This window comes from Phyllobates terribilis, unplaced genomic scaffold (genome assembly GCF_046119375.1).
Source record: "Phyllobates terribilis strain yellow unplaced genomic scaffold, ASM4611937v1 Scaffold_7__3_contigs__length_470593459, whole genome shotgun sequence".
In the NCBI taxonomy this organism is placed as follows: Eukaryota; Metazoa; Chordata; class Amphibia; order Anura; family Dendrobatidae; genus Phyllobates; species Phyllobates terribilis.
The window spans coordinates 144,850,268-144,865,940 of NW_027362767.1; the positions used below are offsets into that span (position 1 = coordinate 144,850,268).

At 44.7% G+C, this 15,673-nt stretch overlaps 1 long non-coding RNA gene across 1 annotated transcript; it reads right to left on the reverse strand.

The window, feature by feature from the left end:
- Positions 1-5,143: 5,143 nt before the first annotated feature.
- LOC141152965 (uncharacterized) lies at positions 5,144-10,389 on the reverse strand. Its single transcript, XR_012247205.1, has 3 exons — positions 10,361-10,389; positions 9,971-10,011; positions 5,144-5,683 (listed from the first exon to the last, which is right to left on the reverse strand). It is a non-coding gene; the product is annotated as an uncharacterized lncRNA (long non-coding RNA).
- Between the last annotated feature and the right edge of the window lie 5,284 nt (positions 10,390-15,673).

Genomic DNA, 15,673 nt, shown 5'->3' on the forward strand with positions numbered 1-15,673 from the left:
CTGTTTGAGCAGGTGGCACTTGGAAGGTTTTAGTTTCATCCCATACCGGGACAATGCTTCAAATACCTCCGCCAGGTGCTTCAGATGGTCTTCATACATCCTCGAGTACACGATAACGTCATCCAGGTACAGCAGCACTGTCTCAAAGTTCCGGTGTCCTAAGCAACACTCCATCAGCCTCTGGAACGTCCCGGGGGCGTTGCAGAGCCCAAACGGCATACTGTTGAACTCGCATAATCCCATCGGGATGGTGAAGGCTGTCTTCTCCCGGTCTTCCTCAGCAACAGAGACTTGCCAGTACCTGCTAGTGAGATCCAATGTAGAGAAGTAATTGGCAGATTTTAGTGCAGCCAGGGATTCCTCTATATGGGGCAAAGGGTCTGCATCTTTATGTGTTATTCGATTAATTTGTTTATAATCGACACACATCCTCATGCTACTGTCCTTCTTTCTGACCAGGACCAGGGGAGCTGCCCAGGGGCTACAGCTATCCCTTAATACCCCTGCCGTTTTCATGTCATGCAACATTTCCTTGGCTTTTTGGTAATGTGCTGGTGGTATGGGTCTGTAACGCTCCTTAATGGGTGGATGGTTACCGGTGGGTATGTGGTGTTGTACCCCATTAACCCTTCCAAAATCAAGTGGGTGCTTACTAAACACTTGTTCATATTCCTGAAACACTCTGTAAATACAGTGTTTCTGATGGACAGGGGTGGCGTCAGTCCCAGCATGGAGCTGTTGACACCAATCCTCCAGCTGAGCTTCGGAGTCATTGTCCTCCACTGTATCTGGTGGGGTCAAGGATTCCACTGTGTGTATGGCAACATTATTCACAGTATACAATCTGGCAATGTGTGACGCTGGAAGCCCTACCCTGGGAGATGGGGGACTCGGAGCCGGGTCCTATGTTGTCGATGGGGTGCAGCCGTGGCCCGGACCCGCTCCGTGCCCAGGGCAGTCACATTAAAAAGGATGGTACGGGCTTATCCGGGTTGAGTGGCTGATCGCGACTACGCCACCTGTGGCACCTGGTGAAGGCCACCAGCGCTGCTGCAGTCCGCTGAGGCAGGATGTTATGACAGCCGTCATTGGTACTACTCCCCACAGGCGGAGCAGGGCCTCAGGGCAGAGAGACAGGATGGAGGGGGTTGTAGTATAGGAGGTCTGGTGCTGCGTAGTGCGGTGTAATGCAGAATAAAGAGTCCCGAGGCCATAGGGGTTAACTTCCAGGGTTTTTACTCACAGTGGAGATTGCAGTTGAAAGGCTTCTCCCTGCTCCTCGCGGAGTTCTGCGGCCACCAGAGACAGGGGGGGTCCGACAACCTCCGAGTAAGTCCAGTGTTCAATCAGGACCCCGTACCAGAGTGTTCCTAGACTTCAGACCGGGTCCTTTCCTGTCTGTGTGTGTGTAGATAGGCCGGGTCTCCCTCTGAACTTCACTCAGAAAAAGGGTACGGGTAGCAGCTCCGCTCCTTCCGTTACCCGGTGGGATCCTTAGGGCCTACCGGGCTTCCCTGACCAGGACATAGAGTAGCAAGGTCAGGTGTCGGGGGCCGGTACCCCTCTAGCAGCCGGAATCCCTCTGAATAGATCATGTTGGCGAGGACAGGTGGCGTATACCGCTCCGTCTGCATCCCCCCGGGGATCCATTTGCGGTGGAGCCACACTCCTAAGCTCCGGGCCTTCTTGGTCATGGTCCTTGACCGGGCTGAGACATACATTATCTGCAACCTGCCCCTCGACCCAAGGCCGGAGTACGAGGGCCGTGTCTCCATCCTCTGCAGGTCCACACAGGATCCACCCTCAGGGAGGGAGATCACGATCAAAGAACCCAGAACCAAAATGGCTGTGTATTAAATATGAAATTTAAAGTGTCATTAAAATGTGAATCCTCCACCCTCACCCACTAATTGGTTACCCTATCTCTTGGTTCCCCAGTCTCCCAACTTCCAGTAGGAGCAGCACCTGGTGCCTACTAGCCTCCTCTGGTGGGAGAAGTGTGGTGTTGGATGTGGAGGGAGGGTCCTGACCATCGCACTGTTCTTACCTCAAAGGAGGAACACTACACCCCATTAAAGAGGTGCAGCATCCCTGTGGCGGTCGAACCCTCAGGGGCGCCACAGCAACAGTGGCGTATCTTGGCAATTTAACTTCCTCACAATTTAGGAGACGTATGGGTACCCTCCCATTGCGTACATCAACTACCCCTCTAGCAGTTAGGAGTGTAGGTCTGTGCTCTGAGCTAATGGGCTCCACTACTGCCTGGTAGTTCTGTCCCCTGAGACCTATTGCTGCTCTACACCAAATCAGCATTTCACTCATTGGGGGAATCACAATGGGTATCGGGTTTGTCACCCGTACATTACCAATCTCATCACCTGATAGTTTTACCTGTTGCTGGTACAGGAGGGCTCAAATTTCTTTCTGGAGCACCGTCCTCTGCCCTGGTTTGGCCGTGTCAGCCATCTGTTGGAGTAAAAACAACACTTCTCCCAAACAGTTACCAACAATATTTGTACCAAGTATCATATACGGATTGGTATCACCAGGGTTAGATTCTATGACAATTAGTCCTTGGTCCTTTAGTTCCACTCTCCCCACCTTCACTGTCACTGTCTCCCAAGTGTAATAACCTGTCTTGGTATTGCAGACCCCCCAGTCTTGTAATAACCTTGGTCGCTCTTCTCTGCACCCGCTCAAGTTCAGCTATGTCTTTGTTATACACCGGAGACCAGAACTGTACACAGTATTCTAAGTGTGGTCGCACTAGTGACTTGTATAGAGTGCTGCCATATAGATTGTACTTATGTACCGCATTACTGCCATATAGACAATCCTTTTATACCGCATTACTGCCATATAGACTGTACTTTTATACGGCATTACTGCCATATATACTGTACTTATATACCGCATTACTGCCATATAGACTGTACTTATATACTGCATTACTGCCATATAGACTGTACTTTTATACGGCATTACTGCCATATATACTGTACTTATATACCGCATTACTGCCATATAGACTGTACTTATATACCGCATTACTGCCATATAGACTGTACTTATATACTGCATTACTGCCATATAGACTGTACTTATATACCGCATTACTGCCATATAGACTATACTTATATACTGCATTACTGCCATATAGACTATACTTATATACCGCATTACTGCCATATAGACTGTACTTATATACCGCATTACTCCCATATATACTGTACTTATATACCGCATTACTGCCATATAGACTGTACTTATAAACCGCATTACTGCCATATATACTGTACTTATATACTGCATTACTGCCATATAGACTGCATTTATATACTGCATTACTGCCATATAGACTGTACTTATATACCGCATTACTGCCATATAGACTGTACTTATATACCGCATTACTGCTATATAGACTGTACTTATATACCGCATTACTGCCATATAGACTATACTTATATACCGCATTACTGCCATATAGACTATACTTATATACCGCATTACTGCCATATAGACTGTACTTATATACCGCATTACTGCCATATAGACTGTACTTATATACTGCATTACTGCCATATAGACTATACTTATATACCGCATTACTGCCATATAGACTATACTTATATACTGCATTACTGCCATATAGACTGTACTTATATACCGCATTACTGCCATATAGACTGTACTTATATACCGCATTACTGCCATATAGACTGTACTTATATACCGCATTACTGCCATATAGACTATACTTATATACTGTATTACTGCCATATAGACTGTACTTATATACCGCATTACTGCCATATAGACTGTACTTATATACCGCATTACTGCCATATAGACTATACTTATATACTGTATTACTGCCATATAGACTGTACTTATATACCGCATTACTGCCATATAGACTATACTTATATACTGCATTACTGCCATATAGACTGTACTTATATACCGCATTACTGCCATATAGACTATACTTATATACCGCATTACTGCCATATAGACTATACTTATATACCGCATTACTGCCATATAGACTGTACTTATATACCGCATTACTGCCATATAGACTGTACTTATATACCGCATTACTGCCATATAGACTATACTTATATACTGTATTACTGCCATATAGACTATATTTATACACCGCATTACTGCCATATAGACTATACTTATATACCGCATTACTGCCATATAGACTATACTTATATACCGCATTACTGCCATATAGACTATACTTATATACTGCATTACTGCCATATAGACTATATTTATACACCGCATTACTGCCATATAGACTACACTGCATGCAGAATTATTAGGCAAGTTGTATATTAGAGGATTAATTTTATTATTGATCAACAACTATGTTCTCAATCAACCCAAAAGACTCATAAATATCCAAGCTTAATATTTTTGGAAGTTGGAGTGTTTTTTTTTAGATTTGGCTATCTTAGGAGGATATCTGTTTGTGCAGGTAACTATTACTGTGCAGAATTATTAGACAACTTAATAAAAACCAAATATAATCCCATATCACTTGTTTATTTTCACCAGGTAAACCAATATCAGTGCACAAAATTTAGAAATAAACATTTCTGACATGCAAAAACAAAAACAAAAATAATTAGTGATGAATATAGCCACCTTCCTTTATGATGACACTCAACAGCCTCCATCCATAGATTCTGTCAGTTTCTTGATCTGTTTTCGATGAACATTGCGTGCAGCAGTCACCACAGCCTCCCAGACACTGTTCCCAGAGGTGTACTGTTTTCCCTCCCTGTAGATCTCACATTTTATGATGGACCACAGGTTCTCTATGGGGTTCAGATCAGGTGAACAAGGGGGCCATGTCATTATTTTTTCATCTTTTAGACCTTTACTGGCCAGCCACGCTGTGGAGTAGTTGAATGCATGTGATGGAGCATTGTCCTGCATGAAAATCATGTTTTTCTTGAATGATACCGACTTCTTCCTGTACCACTGCTTGAAGAAATTGTCTTCCAGAAACTGGCAGTAGGTCTGGGAGTTGAGCTTCACTCCATCCTCAACCCGAAAAGGTTCCACAAGTTCATCTGTGATGATACCAGCCCATACCAGTACCCCACCTCCACCTTGCTGGCGTCTGAGTTGGAGTGGAGCTCTCTGCCCTTTACTGATCCAGCCTCTGACCCATCCATCTGGCCCATCAAGAGTCACTCTCATTTCATCAGTCCATAAAACCTTTGAAAAATCAGTCTTAAGATATTTCTTGACCCATTCTTGACGTTTTATCTTATGTTTCTTGTTCACAGGTGGTCATTTTTCAGCCTTCCTTACCTTGGCCATGTCCCTGAGTATCACACACCTTGTGCTTTTTGTTACTCCAGTAACATTGCAGCTCTGAAATATGGCAAAACTGGTGGCGAATGGCATCTTGGCAGCTTCACGCTTGATTTTCCTCAATTCATGGGCAGTTATTTTGCGCCTTTTTTGGCCAACACGCTTCTTGCGACCCTGTTGGCTATTTGCCATGAAATGCTTGATTGTTCGGTGATCACGCTTCAAAAGTTTGGAAATTTCAAGACTGCTGCCTCCCTCTGCAAGACATCTCACAATTTTGGACTTTTCAGAGCCGTCAAATCTCTCTTCTGACCCATTTTGGCAAAGGAAAGGAAGTTGCCTAATAATTAAGCACATCTTATATTTAAATGGTACACTTTATTTAAATGGTAGCTGATTTGCACTATAGCTAATGGCACTCTATGTGATTTGATTTTGATACATTTCTCAATTCTTATAATTCGATATATTTAACCAACATAATTATGGTTCAGTGATTTTTGTGATTTTGAGCACTTTCTCTATATGGTGGACAGGGCAGGCTCCAGGTTTTTGCGGACCCTGGGCGAAAGAGTCTCAGTGGGCCCCTTTAACACATACCACGATTCATGATGCACAAATACCGCAGAGAAAGGATATATATATATATATATATATATATATATATATATATATATATATATATATATATATACATATACAGCTCATCAAGAGAATGCCAAGAGTGTGCAAAGCAGTCATCAAAGCAAAAGGTGGCTACTTTGAAGAACCTAGAATATAAGACATATTTTCAGTTGTTTCACACTTTTTTGTTAAGTATATAATTCCACATGTGTTAATTCATAGTTTTGATGCCTTCAGTGTGAATGTACAATTTTCAAAGTCATTAAAATACAGAAAAATCTTTAAATGAGAAGATGTGTCCAAACGTTTGGTCTGTACTGTATATATATAGTACAATACCACAGATTTCACTTCTTACATTACATGAGCGATATTTATAGTAAATTCTACAAAAGCTCAGAAACCAGTTAATCCTTGCAGCGCACAGTGCAGACCGGACAGTATAGTCCTCCATACAGTATTATGGGCCCCATATAACGCTCCATGCAGAATACTGGCCCCCATATAATACTCCATACAGAATACTGGCCCTCATATAACGCTCCATACAGGATACTGGCCCCCATATAGCGCTCCATGCAGGCTGTGCCCCCCTTCACCTAATGCCCCATGCAGGCTGTCCCCCTGACACACACAATGCCCCATGCAGGATGTCACTTCCCTCCCCACATAATGCCCCATGCAGGATGTCACTCCCCCCCCATATAATGCCCCATGCAGGCTGTCCCCCTCCCCACACACATAATGCCCCATGAAGGCTGTTCCCCTCCCCACACACATAATGCCCCATGAAGGCTGTCCCCCTCCCCACACACATAATGCCCCATGAAGGCTGTTCCCCTCCCCACACACATAATGCCCCATGAAGGCTGTTCCCCTCCCCACACACATAATGCCCCATGAAGGCTGTCCCCCCCCACATAATGTCCCATGCAGCAGCCACACATAGATACGCACATGGCACACCATTAAGTATAGCACTCCAGTCCCCTCCTATAGCAGCTACAGAGCAGACAGACTAGGCATGCCTAGGAGGGGACTGGAGGGCTATACTTAATGGTGTGCCGTGTGCGTATCTATGTGTGGCTGCACTGGCCGGTCCCTTCTTCTGGCACGCTCTGACCATGACCCACTGGTGCCATTCCATTTCCACTATGTGGAGACTGTCACTGGGTGAATTACTGCCATTGCTCCTCCTGTCAGCACACTGCAGTATAAACAGGAAGCCCTGTCTGTGAGAAATGGCAGAGAAGGAATGGAACGGGTAGGGATGCTGGTGATGGTGGGTCAGAGTCAGACCATTAAGTATAGCCCTCCAGTCCCCTCCTATAGCAGCTGCAGAGCAGCCAGGCACCATCATGCGGCATGCCTACCCCTGCCCTGCCTGCTGCCCCTTCCTTCTCTGCTATTCCACACCGTCAGACAGGATTTCTTAAGATACTGCAGACAGTGCTGTACTTAGTACTAGTGTGTGTGCTGCTGTGCTGACGTGACTTAGATATATAGTACTAGATGGTGGCCCGATTCTAACGCATCGGGTATTCTAGAATATGCAGGTGGCCGCGACCAATCAGCAGAGTGTTGTTTAAATTTGGCGCCAATCTCGCTGATTGGTCGCGGCCGGCTGGCGGCCACGACCAATCAGCAGAGCGTTGTTTAAATTTGGCGCCAAAATCGCTGATTGGTCGCGGCCGGCCGGCGACCGCGACCAATTAGCAGAGCGGTGTTTGAATTTGGCGCCAAAATCGCTGGCTGATTGGTCGCGGCTGGCGGCCGCAACCAATCAGCAGAGCGTTGTTTAAATTTGGCGCCAAAATCGCAGCAGAAGTATCCCGACCGGCGGCGCCGCTCCCCGGTCCTCCATTCACACTTGCTGTCGGGAGATCAGCGGGCCAAGCTGCTGATCTCCCAACGTTAGCCGCATGGAGGTCAGCGGCGCCGCCTGTCGGGGTACTTGTGCTGCCAGCAGCGGGGAGATGAGCGTCTAGAGCCGGTCATCTCCCTGCTACATCGCCGCTGACCTCCGTCCGGCAGATAAGCCGCTAACGGCCGCCATATTTTTCTGAAATCCCGCGTCGCTGATTGGCCGCGGCCGGACCAATCAGCAACGCGGGATTTCCTGGACAGACAGACAGACGGGATAAGACGATTATATATATAGATAGTCAAGTTATGTCTTTCTATTTATAGATTATAGATACATGATGATGCATGTGACTATCGCTGTGACATCATGTATCTATAGATAGAAAGACATTGATAAGAGTAAGACGTGCACAGAAAAAGTGACCTGCGGTCGGTGGCAGTGTGTGCTGGCTGTGGCTGGCTCTTGGTTTCCGAGGAGCACGAGCTCGGAGGAGGGACCCAGTCAGAAGGCAGTGCAGCTGCAGTAAGAATAGATGGTGCACAGCACTGCCACCATCTGGCTGGATGTCTGCAGCGCTGAGCACTCAATAGCCGGAGGAGAGAGGAAGCTAAGGATGCATCTGCCTGCCGGCGGTAACCCAGGACACGGCGGGCAGCGCTCACATAGCAACCGAGGTGAGTGCGGGCCCCCCGCTGTTCAGAAGAGGATCTGCCGACCGGCGGTAACCAAGGACGCTGCGGGCAGTACCGCAGCGCCGCTCACACACATGACACATAGCGATAGATTAGCAAGCAACCCCGATGAGTGGGCCCCCCTTTCTGTCCAGGGCCCCGGCACTTGCCCGGGTGCGCCGGGTGGTGACGCCGGCCCTGATGGTGGATATATCATGTTATAACTGGCTTGTGTAGTTCTTTTCTGTTCTAGTTTCCTTCCCACTTTTTATGTATTTTATGTTGTATTTTAAATATATGTCAATAAAAACTCCATGTTTTATTATACTGGCGCTAATCTTCCAAGTCGTTTATAGGTTTATAATTCTTACCAGAGTAATTGAGGTCTCCACCCCTCCCCTACAAGTCCCAAAACAACACAAAGACCCAGGCTATGATAATTGGTTGCAACCAATCCGGGACTACACCGACCTCATGGGACTCAGTACCTCGGGCCGTTTCAATGACCACTCTGGCCACCTGGTGCTGCTGCAGCTGCTGCTGGTGTTGGCTTTGGACCAGGTGCTTGATCAGCTCCTCCATTTTGCTTGGCCGCTGTTCCATCCTTACAGCACATAGAGGTACACAGGAACACTGTCTCTTTAAATCTTCTGTGGTTTATTAAGAGCACTGCATTAACCACGGCAACGTTAGGCCCGGAAGGCCGTGTTTGTTTTGCTAACAGGAAAAACAAAGCATAATGTATGGCACAGTCCTTGTTGCCCGCTTAAGGAACAAATAACCCAAGGTTTAGCTTTCCTTCACATGACAAAACAGCTCAGAGCTTCCACCTCCGGACCCACCGCACACCAAATGCTCTCAAAGGCTGGGAATTTATCCTCTGACCTCCTTCCTCTCTACAGGTGTTTAATCACCCTAGCAGTAAACATGGCTGATTAACCCCTCATTCCTTCATGTGCTGGAACATTTTTCCTGTTTAATTACTGGAGCTAACAATCTCAGTGCTACATATCTCCCCTCCAGTACTTTGCCAGTGACTTTGTCACAATGGGTAGATAGGATCCTGCTGTGATTAAAACCACCATAAGCTGATGGGTGGAGTGGTCAGTCATCCAGCCAATGTATACAAATATCAAAGACTGACTGTGACTTCCAAACAGAACAGGTGTGTACAGGTGCTTACTAAGAGTAGCCACCTCCATATATAACTAACAAATAAAGCAGCACTCTGTAACGCTATAGCATGCAAACATGAAATTGGAATTACATTACTGCTCTAGAAAGTAGGAAAAAATGAAGATATTTAGCGCATAAATGGGCCAATTGTTGAGCAACTTTTTTTTATATATGGAGGTGTCTACTCTTAGCTTTCACCTGTTCACACCTGGTCTCTGTTTGGAAGTGACGGTCAGTCTTTGACGTTTGTGTATTGCCGTCACAGCAGCTTAGACCTGTTCACACTTACTTCATCATGTTAGAAGGTGCTGGTCAGTGTTTTGTTTCTTTCTAAAAAAAAAAAAAAAGATATATACATTTAAGTGGAATTTTCTAACCTAACAAGTTGGCAGAGCTGTCATTTGGGAGGGCCCTGCATGAGCTGTGAGGTACAGTAGGGAAAAGTTTGTAGTCATCCAGCTTTTCTCAAAAAATATCATGAAGCTTTAAATTTCAGGTAGGAAATTGCAGAGCCCCTTGAATATCAGTCTCTGTGCCCTGGAGCGAGGACAGTGAATTATTTCCCTTATCATGGACACTTTGTCGTAATATGACAGCTATTGACCTGTCTCTGGTATAACATGAGCACTCCGGAGCCTATAGGGACAAGCCTCCTCTATTCTGTAAGATGTACACTGACCTTTACATATGGTGAAGCTTCTTAGAAGTGTTGGGATTCCTGTTTCTTTCCGACCTCACCGCCCCTCATCCTCCTGTGTAAGAAACGCAGGGTTAGAGGAGAGGGAAGATGATGGTAACCAGAAAAGTAAAGACCGGAGCGGGGTCCCAGGTATCATCGGAATGGGAACAGTGGAGGGTCATTAGGGCAGGATCACTTCTTTTATTTATTTAAATCACCCAAAACCATTTGCCAAAAATTTGTCTCCGTTATACAACCCCTATGAGTTTTGGTTGGCAGCCATTGTTCGGCACCAATGGTAATGTCTGGCACTAATGCCATCAGAGGCCACTTCAGCCTACTGATGGAGCAATTGTACTGCGACTAGACCCATGGAAAAAAGTTAGAAGCTTTCCAATGTGCGCTGGGTGGAGTCAAAAGTGGGTACATTTTAAGTGCGGTCAGAATCAGGTGGGATCAGTTTTGGGTGGCATCAAAGTCAGTTTTGTATGAACTCAGAAACAGCTTTGGGTGGACATTAAGGAGGGCAAGGAAGGGTCAGTTTCTGATAGAGTCAATTGTCTATGAGGTCAGTCCAAGGCTGGGTCAATTTTGGATAGCGTTAGAGTTTTGGGTAGAGTCAAAGTCTGTTTTCGGTGACATCAGTCCATTTAGGGTAGAGTCAGAATACTTTTTGGGTGGACTCAGAGTCTTTTTTTAGGGTAAAATAAAAGTTACTGTTACTTCTTGTGGAAACCACCAGATAACTTAGGGAAACTTATAGGTGAAGTAATGCTCCCTGGGAAAAGGTATGCAAATTAGCTCTTATTCAGTAAGAAAAGGCTAGCTCCTTAGTGCCACCTAATGGAGGTAGTAACCAAGTCATCTCCTCAGGTAGGCTTCTATCTATCTGTCACCGCGAACATGTTTTCCTGCTCCTTCCGCCCAACCTTGCTTCCTGACAAGGACAGTGCTGCAGGGCATTGTGGGTAGGAGCACGCACAGGAGAGTTGGCGGCTCGTGCTTTGTCTTCACGTGAATAACTAATAATCTTTTATTTGCTTTGATCCATATTCTAAAGCCAAACAATTTACAAGAAAAACAATCAAATTAAAGCAGGTGGCAGGGCCCATAAAGTAGATAATAACTGCGAGCGTCGAGGATTTACCAAGATTATCGCCGACAAATATGTAAAAAGTCGTAATGGAAAACCAATGTTTGTTTTATGTGGAAGCCATGAGGATATCAGGCGGCAAATGGCAGGAAGATTCACAGGTAATCTGAACACGATGACAAGTTAATCTAATTTATCAATGTGGACGTCTATGGGAGACCGAGGAAAATTACTTACACTGTCCCAGTGTGCCCGTCCGGCCAATAAACAAATCCACAATCATTTCATGTATTAAGACAATGCACCCCCCCCCTTGGTTTAGGCTGCAGAGAGTAAAGATGTGATGGTGAAAGCAACATGGCATTACTACTATAATACTGTCCCCCATGTACAAGAATATAACTACTATAATACTGTCCCCCATGTACAAGAATATAACTACTATAATACTGTGAAAAAACAAGGGGAAAGGGAAAGGGAAAACGTATGTCAGCTCACCATGTAATAGCCAGACTCATCCAGTCCCAACGAAGTCTTGCAGCGGAGACGCCCAGGTCACGGGCTACCAAAGTTCAAGTAATGAGAAAGCAAGCAAAGATGTCTCCAGCAGGACCAGGGTTGTATATATCTTGTTAAAACTTCACTTTTAATTTCAAATTATAAAAGCCAAGGATGAGTTACAGAATGAGCAATATAGCGGCTCTTAGGTACAGCACAGCTCTTAGGAATGTGCTGTACCTAAGAGCCGCTATATTGCTCATTCTGTAACTCATCCTTGGCTTTTATAATTTGAAATTAAAAGTGAAGTTTTAACAAGATATATACAACCCTGGTCCTGCTGGAGACATCTTTGCTTGCTTTCTCATTACTATAATACTGCCCCCTATGTACAAGAATATAACTACTATAATACTGCTCCTATGTACAAGAATATAACTACTATAATACTGCCCCTATGTACAAGAGTATAACTACTATAATACTGCTCCTATGTACAAGAATATAACTACTATAATACTGCCCCCTATGTACAAGAATATAACTATTATAATACTGCCCCTGTGTATAAGAACATAACTACTATAATACTGCCCCTATGTACAAGAATATAACTACTATAATACTGCTCCTATGTACAAGAATATAACTACTATAATACTGCTCCTATGTACAAGAATATAACTACTATAATACTGCTCCTATGTACAAGAATATAACTACTATAATACTGCCCCTATGTACAAGAATATAACTACTATAATACTGCTCCTATGTACAAGAATATAACTACTATAATACTGCTCCTATGTACAAGAATATAACTACTATAATACTGCCCCCTATGTACAAGAATATAACTACTATAATACTGCCCCCTATGTACAAGAATATAACTACTATAATACTGCTCCTATGTACAAGAATATAACTACTATAATACTGCTCCTATGTACAAGAATATAACTACTATAATACTGCTCCTATGTACAAGAATATATCTACTATAATACTGCTCCTATGTACAAGAATATAACTACTATAATACTGCCCCTATGTACAAGAATATAACTACTATAATACTGCTCCTATGTACAAGAATATAACTACTATAATACTGTCCCCCATGTACAAGAATATAACTACTATAATACTGTCCCCCATGTACAAGAATATAACTACTATAATGCTGCTCCTATGTACAAGAATATAACTACTATAATACTGCCCCTATGTACAAGAATATAACTACTATAATACTGCTCTGATGTACAAGAATATAACTACTATAATACTGCCCCCTATGTACAAGAATATAACTACTATAATACTGCCCCCTATGTACAAGAATATAACTACTATAATACTGCTCCTATGTACAAGAATATAACTACTGTAATACTGCCCCTATGTACAAGAATATAACTACTATAATACTGCCCCCTATATACAAGAATATAACTACTATAATACTGCCCCCTATGTATAAGAATATAACTACTATAATACTGCCCCCTATGTACAAGAATATAACTACTATAATACTGGCCCCTATGTACAAGAATATAACTACTATAATACTACCCTATGTACAAGAATATAACTACTATAATACTGCCTCCTATGTACAAGAATATAACTACTATAATACTGCTCCCTATGTACAAGAATATAACTACTATAATACTGACCCTATGTACAAGAATATAACTACTATAATACTGCCCCCTATGTACAAGAATATAACTACTATAATACTGCCCCCTATGTACAAGAATATAACTACTATAATACTGCCCCCTATGTACAAGAATATAACTACTATAATACTGCTCCTATATACAAGAATATAACTACTATAATACTGCCCCTATGTACAAGAATATAACTACTATAATACTGCCCCCTATGTACAAGAATATAACTACTATAATACTGCCCCCTATGTACAAGAATATAACTACTATAATACTGCCCCCTATGTACAAGAATATAACTACTATAATACTGCCCCCTATGTATAAGAATATAACTACTATAATACTGCCCCCTATGTACAAGAATATAGCTACTATAATACTGCCCCCTATGTACAAGAATATAGCTACTATAATACGGCTTTGTATCAGCCCTGGTCACATCTGACTGCAGCTTGTTTTACACATTCCCTCTTGTATTTCTCGCTGTGAACAGACATATTTGATAAATGTGGATCTGACATTACATGAGGTGTAGATTCTCCTTCCCGCTTGCCCTAGCTTGGGTGCCCGCATGTGGGCGTGGATTCCAGACAGTCTAACAACTGAAATTGAATCATGGAGGATCGTCGGAGTCTCGGGTCACAGAGCGCAGATTAGCTGATATTTATTGAGAGGATACCTGTAGTTTTATCGGAGAAGTAAATTAAATTGCGAAGGAACCCAGAGCGAGCAGAAATCCGATTAATCAGTGTAAATGTGAGATGGATTTTTAGAACGCTGCACTTCTGTTCTTACATGGGCATCAGAAATAAGTGCGCTGTAGAGGAGGGGTAGAGGATTTCTGTACTTTTTAAATTTAGAATGATTTTTGCTAAATCAAATATCCTTAAAGGGGAACTGCAGCCTAAACCTGTTACCACTGGATCACTGCACATGATGATGTTAGATTGGTATGGGCCACACCACTGAGACCCCCATTGACTAGCAGAACGATGAACTTGTGTCTCTTACTCTACCTTGGCCACAAAACAGTGGTCAGGATACGTTGGAAGGAGCTGCAGTGGGCGCGTGCCTTTGCAATCCATTCAAGTCTATGACACTGAAGATACCCTAAAAATAGGCAAGTGCTTCGTGAGAGCTTTTAATGGAGTGGCATAGAGCAGAGGTCCCCAACCGCCGGTCCGCGAACCAGGACCGGGCCGTTGGGGTTTTTCAGCCGGTCCGCGGGGAGAGGGGGCCCCTCCAGCCTCCAGCAGGGCCGCCATCAGGGCATGACTGCCCTGACTCCAGTATGGGGCCCGGCCGGTAGGGGCCCCCCTCTTGTGCGTCTCTCTCCTCATGGGGCCCCCGGCCGCATGCTAAGCGCCGGGTCCGGGACATCTTAGCGCTGCGCTGCTGCGGCAGCACCTTCATGATTCCCCTGATTTCCGGTCATGTGACGGCGCCGTCACATGACCGGAAGTCAGGAGAACCTGGTGTCAGCGATTTGGACGAGCGCCAGGATTCTGCAGGGATCGCATGGGGGTAAGTATAACAAGTTTTATTTTTTTTTAAATACAATTAACTAGGAGTGGGGGGAATGGGAGATGCACATGGGGGGAGGGGAGAGATGAGAGATGCACATGGGGGAGGGGAGAGATGAGAGATCCACATGGGGGGGAGGGGAGAGATGAGAGATGCACATGGGGGAGGGGAGAGATGAGAGATCCACATGGGGGGGAGGGGAGAGATGAGAGATGCACATGGGAGGGAGGGGAGAGATGAGAGATGCACATGGGGGGAGGGGAGAGATGAGAGATGCACATGGGAGGGAGGGGAGAGATGAGAGATGCACATGGGGGGAGGGGAGAGATGAGAGATGCACATGGGAGGGAGGGGAGAGATGAGAGATGCACGGGGGGGATGAGAGATGCACGGGGGGTGGATGAGAGATGCACGGGGGGGGGGTGAGAGATGCACGGGGGGATGAGAGATGCACGGGGGGTGGATGAGAGATGCACGGGGGGGTGAGAGATGCACGGG